The sequence below is a fragment of the Apodemus sylvaticus genome, chromosome 15, assembly GCF_947179515.1.
Source record: "Apodemus sylvaticus chromosome 15, mApoSyl1.1, whole genome shotgun sequence".
Classification (NCBI taxonomy): Eukaryota; Metazoa; Chordata; class Mammalia; order Rodentia; family Muridae; genus Apodemus; species Apodemus sylvaticus.
The window spans coordinates 68,399,599-68,413,396 of record NC_067486.1 but is presented as its reverse complement, the minus strand read 5'-3'; positions in this window follow the sequence as shown (position 1 = coordinate 68,413,396).

Below are 13,798 nucleotides of genomic sequence, written 5' to 3'. Positions count from 1 at the left end.
GGTGCAGCCTGCCAGGCTCGGTTAGGTCGTTAAGCATGCTCCCGTGGCTCCTGCTTTGGTGGATGCACATGGGAGCTGGGAGTCCTGACTTGTGGACTCTACTACACGCTTCTATCCAAGGACCAGCTTGGGGCAGAATTTAGTGAAAGGCAACACAAGTTTGTTTAATCGGAACGGGGGACAAGCCCTCCATTTAGAAGGGTCATCCATCCAGTAGTCCGTCTTCATTTTCTCAGCCAGTCTTATCTTTTATGGGCACCATGCTTCTTTAAAATTAAGTAAATAAATAAAGGGAAAAGAAGTCGGCCTTGGGGGCACACACTTGTGATCCCAACCCTGGAGAGGCTGAAGAGAGAGTCAGAGTACGAGGTCATCCTGGCCCAAAGAGCAGGTTTGGGGCTGCCCTGGGATTGGTGAGACCTGTCACAAACCAATGAACAAGGGCAGATGGAAGAAAAAGAAAGGTTTTGTCTGCTCGTTTTTAACTGAGCGTGCACTGCAGACTGTCAGGGCCATGAACTTCTTGGCTCTGTGGAGTGTGGGTGTTCACAGCATGGGTTTGATTTTCAGTGTAGAAAGTTCGCTGTCAACTGTGGCGGCATGCCTAACGCCTGCACAGACCCAGACCTGACCTGGTCCCAGCGCTGAGATGGAGACATGGACATGAGCTCCCATCCCCAACCATCCACAAAGGAAAAAAATCGTCTCTCCAAGGGAGTCAGTCTCACTGGGTATATGAACCACACCAAAGGGCGGCGCCATGCCCAGCAGCAGATGACAACACAAAAGGAAGTCACGGGGAGGGTTGGAGATTTCTTTTCCTTCAAAAAACGAATTATGTTTTAAATATTTTAATTATGTTTAAATATTTTTTGAGATTAAAATACAGTTCTATCATTTCCCCCTTTCCTTTTCTCCCTCTAACATTTCCCACATATCCCATGCTGTTCTCTTAAACACACACACACACACACATATATTTATTCACTTGTAAAGGTAGTAACGGTGGTACCATTGAAGAAGAAAACAAGTGTGGAGAAAATTGTGAAACACTAAAGTTTCTGACTCAAGCTTTTTCCTTTCTGCCAGGTGCTTATTCTCTTGCCCATTTCATGTCTGCCAGTGCGTGGCTCTTCTCTCTAGCGCCAAGTTTCTCTTCTATTTATTTATTTGTTTGTTTGTTTGTTTGTTTAGACAGAATCTCTCTACATAGCCTTGGCTGTCTGGGAACTTACTATATAGATGAGGTTGGCCTAAAATTCATAAAGATCCACCTGCCTCTACCTCCTGAGGATTAAAGGTGTGTGCCACCACACCTGGCTATACTTTATTTTTATTTTACAGGTGTGATCTTCCAGTCTCAGCCTCCCAAGTGCTGGGGTTACAGGTGTATGTCACTTAGAAATTTTTTCTTACTTTTTAAAAAAAACATAGTTTTATTTTTATAAGTGAGTGTATGTATATGTGTTTATGTAAGTTCATGCCATGTATGTAGATGCCCAAGGATACCAGAAGAAGTTGTCAGACCCCATAGAACTAGAGGTTCTCTCACTACAGGTGATTGTGAACCCCCAGACATCATGGCTGGGAGAGAACTCAGGGTCCTCTGAGAGAGCACTGAGTGCTTTTAACCATTGCGTCATCTCTTGTCCTAGGAATGATTCTTGAAACTGATTGTTTTGTGACTTTTCTTGGGGAGATCTAAACATTTATTCACCCCAATAAGGCACTGATGACCAATCAAAGAACCAATTCCACCTAAATCTAGCTTAGAGAGCTGGTAAGTTTCCTGGGGTTCCTTATAGGAACATAGTGAATAGGCAGGAAACCCACCCTCGCATGAATGACAACTCACAATTCTGCACTCCCAGAGACCCTTGCACCCACAGGCAGCTCCCTGTTACATTCTTTCTATAGATTATTGTGTTATGAGCTTGGGGTGGAGAGTCTTATGAATATTGCAAGTTTCAGGAGCTTCCTGGGCTGCTTTTGTTTACCTTCTGAATCTTATAAGCCTTCTTCCTTCTTCCAAGGGTCTAGCTCTCACCAACTCATGTCTGGATGACTTCAGTAACTTCCTTAGTTGGCTCCCTGTCCCAAATCTTGTCCATCTCCAAGTTAGACTCAACCCATCTTCCATGGGTCATGAGACTAAAAAGTATGGGAATCAATTTTTCCCTTGCTTAGGGGCCTTTATGGCTAGACATTGTTCCTGTTTACCCTGGCCAGTGTTTAAATCCTGGTTCAGTCAGTTTAAGAATCATCAATGCCTGAGTTCTAACATCCTCACCCACTTTTCTTCTTCTTTGCTTTTTGTAAGACAGAGTCTCATTTAGTTGGCCTGGAAGTCACAGTTGGCCCTGCCATGATCCCCCTGCCTCTACTTCCCATACTTACCATCACACTCAAATCACCCACTTGTTTATCTTTTACCCATTGGCATTCCTGGCAAGATTTCTTTCAAGGAAACTTAGAAACTGGCCATCTTAAAGGCTGTGGAGAAACAAGGCTGTGGTTGGCTGGAAAATAGCACAGATGGCTCTCCTATGGTAGCAGCAGAAGGAACCCAAAGACTTCCAGGAGAAACTAGGACAATGCTGAAACATGATATTCCTTACCCAGCAGGCCTAAGCCTGAGTGTCCAGCCAGAACTCTCCCACTCAGCTGGACACTCTAGGCTCCCTCCCAAGACCCAGGAGATCAGAGTCCTTGGTCCCCACACAACCAAAGAGGCCTCACTGTCCCTGGCCAGACACATTCCTCTCAGCATAACTTTATATCTCTTCCTTGTCCTTATGGAGTTTGTTCTGGCTCCTGTCTAACAACGAAGGTTTGGTATTATAGTAGCTTCTTGTCTCGTTGCCATGGCAACATTATGACCCAAGCAACTTATGGAAGGAAAGGTTTATTTGGGTTCACAGTTCTGGGTGGTTCACAGTGGGGGAATCATGGTGGTTTGAGCCTAAGACAGCTGGTCGTGTCGTATCCGCAGTGAGGAAACAGGAGGAAGTTGGATGTTAGCACTGAGCTCTGTCTCTCCATCTCCATCTCTCCATTTCACTCAGCGGTGGAGCCAGCCCATGAAACGGTGCCGTTCACAGTTAAGGCCATGCAATCTAGATGAGCCTTGACTAGCACAAGGCTTGTCTCTTATGATAAATCCTGTCAAGCTGGCAACCAGGATTAACACCATCACACTGTCCCGAAGCGCTGGGACATCCCTATGGCTTCTCAATGAGAAGAGAGGCCTGGCTCAGACTCCCAGACTCTGCTGTATTCAGTGTGCATTTCCTCAAACACGCAACATTCTCCCTCTGTCCAGAGACCACCTTGGTTGCGTTTCCCAAACCCTTTCCATCGTAAAGGCATGGCTGGGCTCCCCCTTCTTTAGGAAGCTTTTCCCCCCTCAGGAGCCTCTTCCTCTGCACACATTGTATACAACTCCCCCTGGCCTCGGGGCAGTGCTCCCGTTGTGATTTATTGTTTTGAAATTATGTCTTGTTTTCCCAATTACACTGTAAACTTTGAGGATAGCAACCATGTGCTACTCTAAAAACCATACTGCTCAATGTGCACAGATAGGCTCAGTAAACGTTTGATCAAAGAACAAAGAGGGAACGCCTCATGCTTCTCAGGCTTATCTAGATTAGGCAATAAATAAACAAAGAAATAAACTTGTCTGCCATTCTCCTGTTATTGACCTTTTCTGTTTTTTGGTTTTTCAAGACAGTGTTTCTCTTCTAACAGTCCTGGCTATCCTGGACTCTGTAGAGCAGGCTAGCCTCAAACTTACAGAGCTCTTCCAGCCTCTGTCTCCCAAGTGTTGGTGTTAAAGGCATGTGCCAACACACGCAGCCATTTATTGACTTCTGAGAGTTGTTTTAGGGTTGTGGTAGTTTGAGTGAAAGTGATGCCATGGGGTCGTATGTTTGAAGACATGTGTTGTGCAGCAGTTTTCTCTGGGACTGAAACATTCCATCCTACAGGGAACCTCCTTAAACTGAAAAATAAACTCAAAACAGCCTTCAGGAAGTCCCTGAATCTTTGCAAACTCACTAGGCTATTCCCTCCCAGAGAAAGCAATAAGGACTCCGGAGGGAGGCTCTCAGACATGACAAGCAGCAAGGAAGATCTTAGACTAGACCAGCAGCCGGGGAGAAGTAGAACCAGCCAGGCTGCCTGGAAGCTTGAGACCAAGCTGAGTCCCTTGGCAAGGGCACTCTCCAACCTGCTGAGCTGTCTGCCTGCGTGCTGTGCAGCGTTCCCGGCTTCTGTGAGCTGTCACCTGTTCCGGAGTGCTCCTTGGTAATGCAGCTGTCTTTGAGTCATTTCTGCTCCTGTGAGTAGCCCCTCACCTACATTCCTGTAAGTGACCTGGGGTGGTTTATGTGAGCATGCATCAATTTGAACCCTCGTCTCCCGGATGTGGAATGACGTGAGAAGGATTAGAAGGATTAGTGGTAGCCCTATTGGAGTAGCTGTGTCATTGGGGGTGGACTTTGAGGTTTCAAAAGCTCACCCTAGTCCAGAGTCTCTCTGCCTGCCTGTCAACCTGTGGGTCAGGATGCTGTTCTCAGCTGCTTCGACAGCACCATCATGCTTGGCCACGCTTCCTGTCATGAGGATATTGGACGACTACCCTCTGAATTTATAAGCAACCCCCCAGTTAAATGCTTTCTTTTATAAGAGTTACCTTGGTCACAGGTCTTGTAGATCACTTGGTTTCCAGTTTATGGCTGTTTGTAGAGGACTAGGAGGTAAGGGTCTTGCTGAAGGAAGGAAGTTACTGAGGGCGGGCTTTGAGGTTTCAAAGGACTCGTGCTTATTTGGAGTCAGTGCTCCCTGTCTCCTACTTGGAATCAAGATGTGAGATCTCAGTTGTTTCTGCCAGTATGGCTTTAGACTCCAGCGCTTTGAAATCATAACCTCAATTAAACAATTCTTTATAATTGCTGTGGTCATAGTTTTTTGTTGCAACAATAGAAAAACAACTAAAACAAGTATTTTTTGTGTATGTTTTATTTGTTTCTTTTCTTTTCTAATTTGAGACAGGGTCTTTCTATATAGCCCTGACTATCCTGAAACTCACTATATAGACCAGGCTGGCCTCAAACTCAAAGAGATCTACTTTCCTCTGTCTCTCAAGTGCTGGAAATATAGGTAAGTGTCACCACACCTATTCCTTTTTTATTTCTCTCTTTTAAAAAAAATAATTATTTATTTTTACTTTATGTGTATTGGTGTTTTGACGGCATGCATGTTTGTGTAAGGGTGTCAGGTCCTCTGGAACTGGAGCCACAGACAGCTCTGAGCAGCCAGGTGAGTCCTGGGAACTGAACCTGGGTCCTCTGGAAGTACAATCAGTGCTCCCAGCTTCTTAAACTAAGCTTCCTAATAGCTTGTCACTTGTGGGCCATCTCAATCTCCCAAAGAGATCAAAAGGAACTTGCTTGTTGATGACAATTAAATGCTCTTCAGGACCAGTGACAGTGGAGACAGAATACTCACATATCTGAGTCAGACGGAGCAGAATATAAAACAGATCTGGTTGGAGAAAAGGGGCCAAGTTCCCCCTGGAGAGGGATCCATGGGAGAGGAGACAGTACATGTGAACCAGCCATGGAATAACAAAAACTAGGCCTAGAAGGTGGCCTCTAGTCCTAGAAATTCCGTTGGCTTCACTTCTGGCATTTCCCACCTGCCATGGGCTCTCATCCCCTCGCCACAGACAGATCAACTCCCTGTTCTTTCAGTGTGGTGGCTGGGCCTGGCCAAGCAGAGAGCTGGTGCCTGCTGTGCTTCTCTTGGCCTTGGCACGTGACAGGGAGGGGATTTCCTTTGAGGCCTTAAGTGGGAATTGTCCTCTTGCCCCATATCAACTGGTTGCTACAGGACACTCTTCAGTAGTTTCATTTCCCTCATTTGGAATACAGTTTTTAAGAACCAAAAATCCAAACCAGAGAGAGATGAGGCCACCGCCCACACTGGCATCTCGTGATGCCAACCCTGAGAAGGCTTGAGGTTAGAGTAAAGGCCCCTAAGCTTGGCAGAGTGTGAGGAGCACAGGTTGCCACAGGGTCCTTCCCGGCATCTTACTCTTCTTTAGCCATCTGGAGGATGAGGTTGGTCTCAGATCCGGAGGTCATCTCCTCAGGTCCTGGTCTTCCTCAGCCACTAACTGCAGTGACGTGTCTCTATGGGCACACCGCCTCTTCCTATTTTGGAAACACTATGACAGTATCAACAAAGAACCAAAGATCTCATACTGTACAGAGATACTGAAATGGTCATACTTGATGGAGGATGGGGAGGAAGGTGGGGCCTCGCAGCTGACCACCATGATGAACAGGAGGGATTAGGCAGTTGGGCCTTGCTGGGAGGGGAGAAAGCATAAGTATGGAAGCTCTCAAGAAAGCTGTTCTGGGATACCTGAGCTGTGACTTGTGTGGGTCAGAGCCCAATAGGATGAGGAGAACCTTCATGCGGCCAAGGCCATAAGAAGCTACTGTGGGAAAGAAGAGGTCTTATCCACGGCTCTGTCCAATGCTGAAGGGGAATCTGTCATCTGTTGTGGTTCTTCTCAACCCCAGGGGTCCTGAGCCCTGAAATGCTGGGCTCTGATTTGGTTCTGTTTATGTTTCCTTGGCCTAAGCATCTCTCAGGGGCTGTGCATCATTTCCTCCACAACACTGGGAGAGGTGAAGGTACTCATTGGTAACTCAAAGGTACTTTTCTAGCCTGGCAGTGGTGGTGCTGCTTGTCTGTGAGTTCAAGGCCAGCCTGGTCTATAGAGTGAGTTCCAGGACAGCGAGGGCTACACAGAGAAACCCTGTCTTAAAAAAAAAAAAAAAAGGAAAGAAATAAAGAAAAAGCACTTTTCTTTTTTTAAGTGTTTTTTTTAAAGATGTGTTTATGTGCATGAGTGTTTTTCTGTGTGTGTGTATGTGCACCATTTGTGTGCCTGGTGCGCTTGGAGGTTAGAAGAGGTGTTGATCCTCTGGAACTGGGATGACAGATAGTTTTGAGGCACCATATGGATACTGAGAAGCAAACTTGCGTCCTCTGTAAGAGCAGCAAGTGCTCCTAACCACTGAGCCACCTCTCCAGTCCCTGAGAAGGATTTTTCATAACTAATGAGTGAAAACTTCAGAATCCTTCCTGAAGGTTTCTCCCATTTCACTCTGTCCCTTCCATGTTTAATTACTCTGTTGAAACACAAAGTCTCCCTTGAAGTCCGGTCCCCGCCCATTCTAGACAACCAGAATTCTGTCTGGGGCCAGCGAGATGGCTCAGTGAGTGCTTGCCTTCAAGCCTGAGGATCTGAGTTCAATTCCCAAGACCCACTTGGTAGGATGGAGAGAACTGACACCTTCAAGGTGTCCTCTGACCTCCAAAAGCATGCCACAGTACACACATAACTATGAACATACGCATGCATTCTCTCCTAAATAAATAATTTCTTTTTTTGTTTTCTTTTGTTTTGTTTTGTTTTTTTCGAGACAGGGTTTCTCTGTGTAGCCCTGATTGTCCTGGAACTCACTCTGTAGACCAGGCTGGCCTCAAACTCAGAAATCCACCTGTGTCTGCCTCCCAAGTGCTGAGATCAAAGGCATGCACCACCACCACCGCCCATCTAATAAATAATTTCTAAGATGGCAGCTGGTCATGGTAGCACATGTTTGTAATCTCAGCATCCAAGAAGCAGAAGCAGATGGATCTCTCTGAGTTCAAGGCCAGCTTGGTTTATATAATAGCTATTATAGCCAGTGCCAGACCACTCAAGGCTATGCAGTAAGACCCTATTTAAAAAAAAAAAAAAAAAAAAAAAACAAGCCAGGCAGTGGTAGCATATGCCTTTAATCTCAGCACTTAGGAGGCAGAGACAGGCATATTTCTGAGTTCGAGGCCAGCCTGGTCTACAGAGTGAGTTCCAGGACAGCCAGGGCTACACAGAGAAACCCTGTCTCGAAAAACCAAAACCAAAACAAAACAAAACAAATCATATAAAACTAAGAGGCAGGAGAGATGGCTCAGTGGTTAAGAGCACTTGCTGCTTGGACTGCGGTTTGGTTCCCAGTACACAGGTGGCAGCTCACAACTGTCTCTAATTCCAGTTTCAAAAGCTCTGACGTCTCCACAGGTGCATAGGTACACACGCAGGCAAAGCACCCCCACATAGGAAATACAAAATTCAAAGACATCTGCCTTGGCGCTCTCACCTTTTTGTCTTCTTAAGTCTAGAATGTTCTCGGCCCCTGTGTACCATTTACCCAAGTCGTTCATGTCTAAATTCCTTTTGGGTATCACTTATTCAAAGAGGGATCCTCCGGCTTGAAGGCAAGCACCTGTTGTCACACCATTTAAATACCCACCCCCTGCGAGGACGTGGACCATGCTAGAAAACATGGTAAGGTCAAGTGGGTTCAGAACCCCCCTGGCCCCCACATCCTCATGCCTGAGGACTGTGGGTGCTTGTTTCATCTGCCCCCAACCAGATTCCTGTCCTGGAGCACATGACCATGACACCCCACATACAGAATGTGACCAATAGTCCTGTAACAGAACAGAGTTCTCCATGCTAAGGAGGTATCTAGATGGGCCCTGAGGGTTTAGCCAATTAGCTTCTCTGTCCTAACATTCCTTCCAGCAAAAGGTATTTAATCTCTGCTCCACCTGGAGGAAGTTGTATGCACCCATTTTCTACGATGAACAAGGAGTAGACAGTTTGAACCAAGACTGTCTCTCTCATCAAGAACCCCCGTGGGCGCTGTAGGGGAAGCTGCACAGCGTCTCCCTCAGAAAGCCCCACGGTGCTCCCAGACACCCACCTCATCACTCGGGCCCACCCTCAGCCCATTCCGGACTCCTCGGACTTCCCAGCGGTGTCTGGGTATCCGGGAGTTAGGGAACTACAGCTTCAACATCAGCCTGCGTAATTTCTCACCGGGACTGGGGTCCCCATCTTAGGCTGCGTCCTTCTGAGGGCTATATCAGCACTTCCTGCAAGCCCAAAACCTGACGGCAGCGAAGGGTAAAATGCAGCCTGATCCCTCGCATTTTGTCAGCCTGAGCGGAGTTCACACACCCCTGCAGCGAGGCAGAATGCCAAAGAGGGAATTCCTAGTCACGCCACTTAAATACCAACCCCTTGTCACTTTCTTTTCCCTAACTTTGCTTTCTCTTCACAGTATATTTATGTATGTCACTATACAGTGCTTTATTATACACAACGTACTAATTAATTTCTCCGGATCACCAACTAGATTATGCACTCCTGGGGAAAACACCATCTGTTAACTCACTGCTGAACACCAAGGCTTACCACAGAGCATGGCAAAAAATGGCGCATACCAGGTGCTCGTGAATTTCTGTGGACCTGAGTGACTGAATAGAGGATCATTTATACAGAAGCTTCCGTTGAGTGGTGAGGCCAGGAGCAGGTGGCGCATGTTAGTAAATTAATGAATTTGGGGCGTTGGGAGGAAAACAGGAAAGGACCCTTGTTCTTTCCCTGGCCCTGACCCTTGTTCCCGGAATCCACTGGTGCAGGATATTTGATCACATTGTGAACCCCTAGAGTGTGAACTGTAAGAATGTGTTTGTAATTGTGGCTCGCCTTTGATCCCAGAGCTTTCTGTTTACTGTGAACAAGTAGTTGTGGTGTGGCTCAGCCTTAGCACACACCTTCAATCCAAGAGCTAAATAAGGTCAACTGAGGTCAAGAGGTGGAGCATGTAGCCAGCCCCCAGGGAGAACAGGAGTAGACAGAAAGGAGGTGTTTGAGTTGAAGAGTATCTAAGACACCATGGAGAAGAAGATAAAGCTCTTTTTTTTCTGGGCTGCCAGTGGAGTAGGAAGTCAGCTGGGTGCTTTCTCTGCCTCTCTGAGCCAGCAGGTTTTCACCCCAGCGTCTGGCTCCTGAGTCTTCATTTGGTAAAAGTGAACGGCTGGGATTTAGTTTTGTAAAACAGCAATCCACATCAGGTGGCTCAAAAGATCTTTAACTCCAGCTCTGGGAGATTTGGTGCCCTCTTCTGGTCTCTGTGGCATATGCACTCACATACACTCATGCACGCACACACCGACATGTGGTAATACACAAACACACACACACATACACACACACACACTTATGAATAATAACATGACTCTTTGAAAGTGGGACGTTATTACATAAGTATCATATATAAGTTATCACATAGGCCCTATTTACCCTGACAAAACAGAGCAGTGAAAGGTAAGCAGGGGTGGGACCTACTGTGCACAAAATATGGTTTAGCTTTGACAAAAATTGTAATCAGGTCCGCTGCAAGAGCAACAAGTTCTCTTACCACTGAGCCATCCCTCCCTCTGACCCCACCTAGGTTTTTAGTAATTTTAACTGTTTATTATCTTGGGACTGGACCAATCACCTGGTGGTTAAAAGCACTTACTGCTCTTGTGGCTTGATTCCCTTAGTTCAGTTCCCAGCACCCACGTGGTAGTTCATAACTGCCCATAGCTCCAGTTCCAAGGGCTCTGACACCTTCTTTTGGTTTCCATGGGTATCAGGCACATATATGGTGCACATACATACATACATGCAGGCAGAATGTTCATACACATAACAAAATATTTTTTTTTGAAATGGGATGTGTTGGCACACACCTTTAACCCCAGCACTTGGGAGGCAGAGGCAGGCAGATCCGCACAACTCTGGAACCTACAACTGACCCTCCCCCCCTTACTCCCTCCCCTCCCCCTCCACTGCACTCCCCCTTCCCCACCTCCTCCCACCCCCAGTCCCACATCCTCTCTCTACTAGGAATTCACCTCCAGTTCTGTTCCTTCTGCCCAGGGTATTCCCTTCTCTGGGTCACCATGTCCAGGATGATTCTAAATTCTAAAAGACTCTGAAGGTTTGAGGCCAGCCTGTTCTATAGAGTGAGTTCCAAGACAGCTGGAGCTAGAGAAACCCTGTCTCAAAAATGCAAATATACATGTGTGTGTGTGTGTGTGTGTGTGTATTTTTTCTGACTGCTAAAGAAAGACAAAATTAAGAAAAAGCCTTTAACCTATTGCTAACATTATATGGCTTCATGCTTCCCCTATGCAATCTGTAATTATATATAGTATTATCACATAGCTATCATTTGTATTATATTCTTCATGCTTTCTTATACATTTGCATTATAATTTATATTTATAGCAGATGGGCTGTCCTTGCACGCCTGCACATCTGCTATCCAAGTCTCCTTTGTGGCTCGTTAGCCCTGGTCCAAATCCCTCACCCTAAATTCTGGGGGCCAGAAGAGTGCCAAAGATCACAATGTCTCCTAATTTAGAGGCACGACACTGTTGGTTACATAATTCCTTCAACTGGGTCTAGGGCCACGATGCCAAATCAATACAGTGAGATTTTTGGCAATAAACGCCAAGTTCACAATTACTGGGCGATAGAGAAACAACTGAGCAAAAAGCTTTTTGCCACTTAAGGCTACACCAGCAAAACAGCCCTTTGGTTTTTAGAGCTTTTCAAGAGTTCAGAATCCTGACCCACGGAAGGGAATACCCACCCACGGTCAGAAAGAGCAAAACGGGAGGTGAAATCCTAGAACAGGGAGGATGCATGGCTGGGGGTGGGGGCGGGGTGGAGGGGTGGAGGGGCGGAAGGTCAGCTGCAGCTTCCGGAGCTGTGAGGAAATGCACAAGCTAGGAGGAAGTCCTTGACAGCCAGAAGAAGCTCTGGCAGTGGGGCAAGGTGCACCTACCACAGAGGCCCCCGGCTCAAGTTCACACCACAGCCTGCTATCACCCGAAGCTGTACACTCTAAGACAAAATCCCACCGAAGAGCCCTTGCGGAGGTCCACAAGGAAGGAAGGCCCAGCTCCACTTCCCAGGGCAGCGCAGTAGGCGGCCTCTTCCTGCTGCAAGTGTGACTTACAGGGGAGTGCTAGCAGATTCTCCCACAACTGGGGGGAGGTGAAGACAGCCCAGAGAGAGCAGCGCAGTGCCCTGCGGTGAATACAAGTGATCGACTAAAGCCCCTTTGAGCTGAAGTGCAGGGTGAATGGAGGGAACTGAGACTTCTGAGCGGTGCAAGGCATACTGGGAAATGTGGGTTTTAATTGGCAGTTGGGCAGTTTAGCCGCAAGTGGGGGCAGGGTGGGGTCGGTAGAGGAAAGGGGCCACTGAGGCGGAAACAGGGAAGCTTTTTTTTTTCTCACACCAATAAACCAGAGGAAGATGAGCCCCAGAAGCAGTTAGCAGCTTAGCTCTGAGCTCAGAGGCTTAAATTCAGACCCCTCCCCAACCACTAAGAAAAGCGCCTTTCCTACCCAGGTGTCACATAGTAGCTACTAGAGTACGCTCACCTAAGAGGTGAGTTCCATTGCCATCCTGAAGATAGGCGCTCAGCTGCTACTGCCTGCTTCCCCAGCACCCACTCCCACCACCACTCCTATGCCCCCTCTTCTCGGTCCCCTCTCCTTCCCAAGTTCCTCCTAGACTCTTCTATCTTTCTTGAGGATTTCACAAATGCCGCTCCTACACTTGCCCCAAGTGATCATTTCCACACTATTCACACAATCTCCACTTGCATAAAATGCTCCTAGATTCTTCCAGAATCCAGCAGCCTGACAACTATAATCTCTGGATACCTAAAATCGTCCAAATCCTAGCAGAGAACTTTCAAAACAAGATGCTTCGTTTGAGGAGAAGCTGAGTGGCCCTCAACCTCTTCCTAGAGCAGTCATTCTCAACGTGTGGGTCGTGACCCTTTAGGGGCAGCCTCTTCACAGGGGTCACCTAAGATATTTGCATTACATTTCATAACAGTATAAAAATTGCAGTTATAAGTAACAACCAAAATAATTTTATGGTTGAGAGTCGTTGGCTACTCACACCAACATAATGCTTCCAAGTGACCAGGCCCCACCTGAGGCCCCACAGAAACCATGCAGGAAAGCCTAAAACCAGATGTAACTTAAGGCTGGAAACCTGCCAGGCAACCACCACCAGCCCACCCCAATCCTCACCCCCCAGACTTCATTTTTTTTTAAAGATTTATTTATTATATGTACACTGTAGCTGTCTTCAGACAGCCAGGAGAGGATGCCAGATCTCATTACAGATGGCCGTGAGCCACCATGTGGTTGCTGGGATTTGAACTCAGGACCTTTTGAAGAGCAGTCAGTGCTCTTAACCGCTGAGCCATCTCTCCAGCCCACATTTATTTTTTTTTTTTTTAAACTGCAGTTTAGTATCAAACTCATTCCCAGTATCAAAGCAGGAGAGTGGCCAGGGCCCTGCTACAAGAAAAAAAAAAAAATCCCACCAATCCCCGATCTTGCCTCAAAGATCAGGCTACATAATCCCTCCAATCCCAGACCTCTCTGAAAAGCTTTGCTCACTAAGAAACGCTACATAAAAACCTCTGTGTTCTGCCGGGATCTCTGCTGCCCCCCAGCAGAGCAGCCAGCTCCTTTCCCAGGAGACCGAAATTCGTGCTTGTTCACTGCATGGAAACAAATGATTGTCGGCTGCTCAGTGGATAGAACACGGGCCAAGCGTGCCTCCATTTCTTCAGGTGACTCACTCCAAGGCATGGGCGTCCTTGGAAAGTCAAGTTCCTCAAAATGGTGTTGCAGTGGCCAAAGTGGTAGAAGGAAAGAACTGGCTCCCACGGGTTTTCAGATTTTTAGATTACATTTATTATTATGTGTGTGTATACATGTGTTTGTGTATGTTTGTAAATCGGAAAACAGTTTGCAAGAGTCAGTTACAGCCTGCTGTTTGGAGCCTAGGGCTTAAACTCAG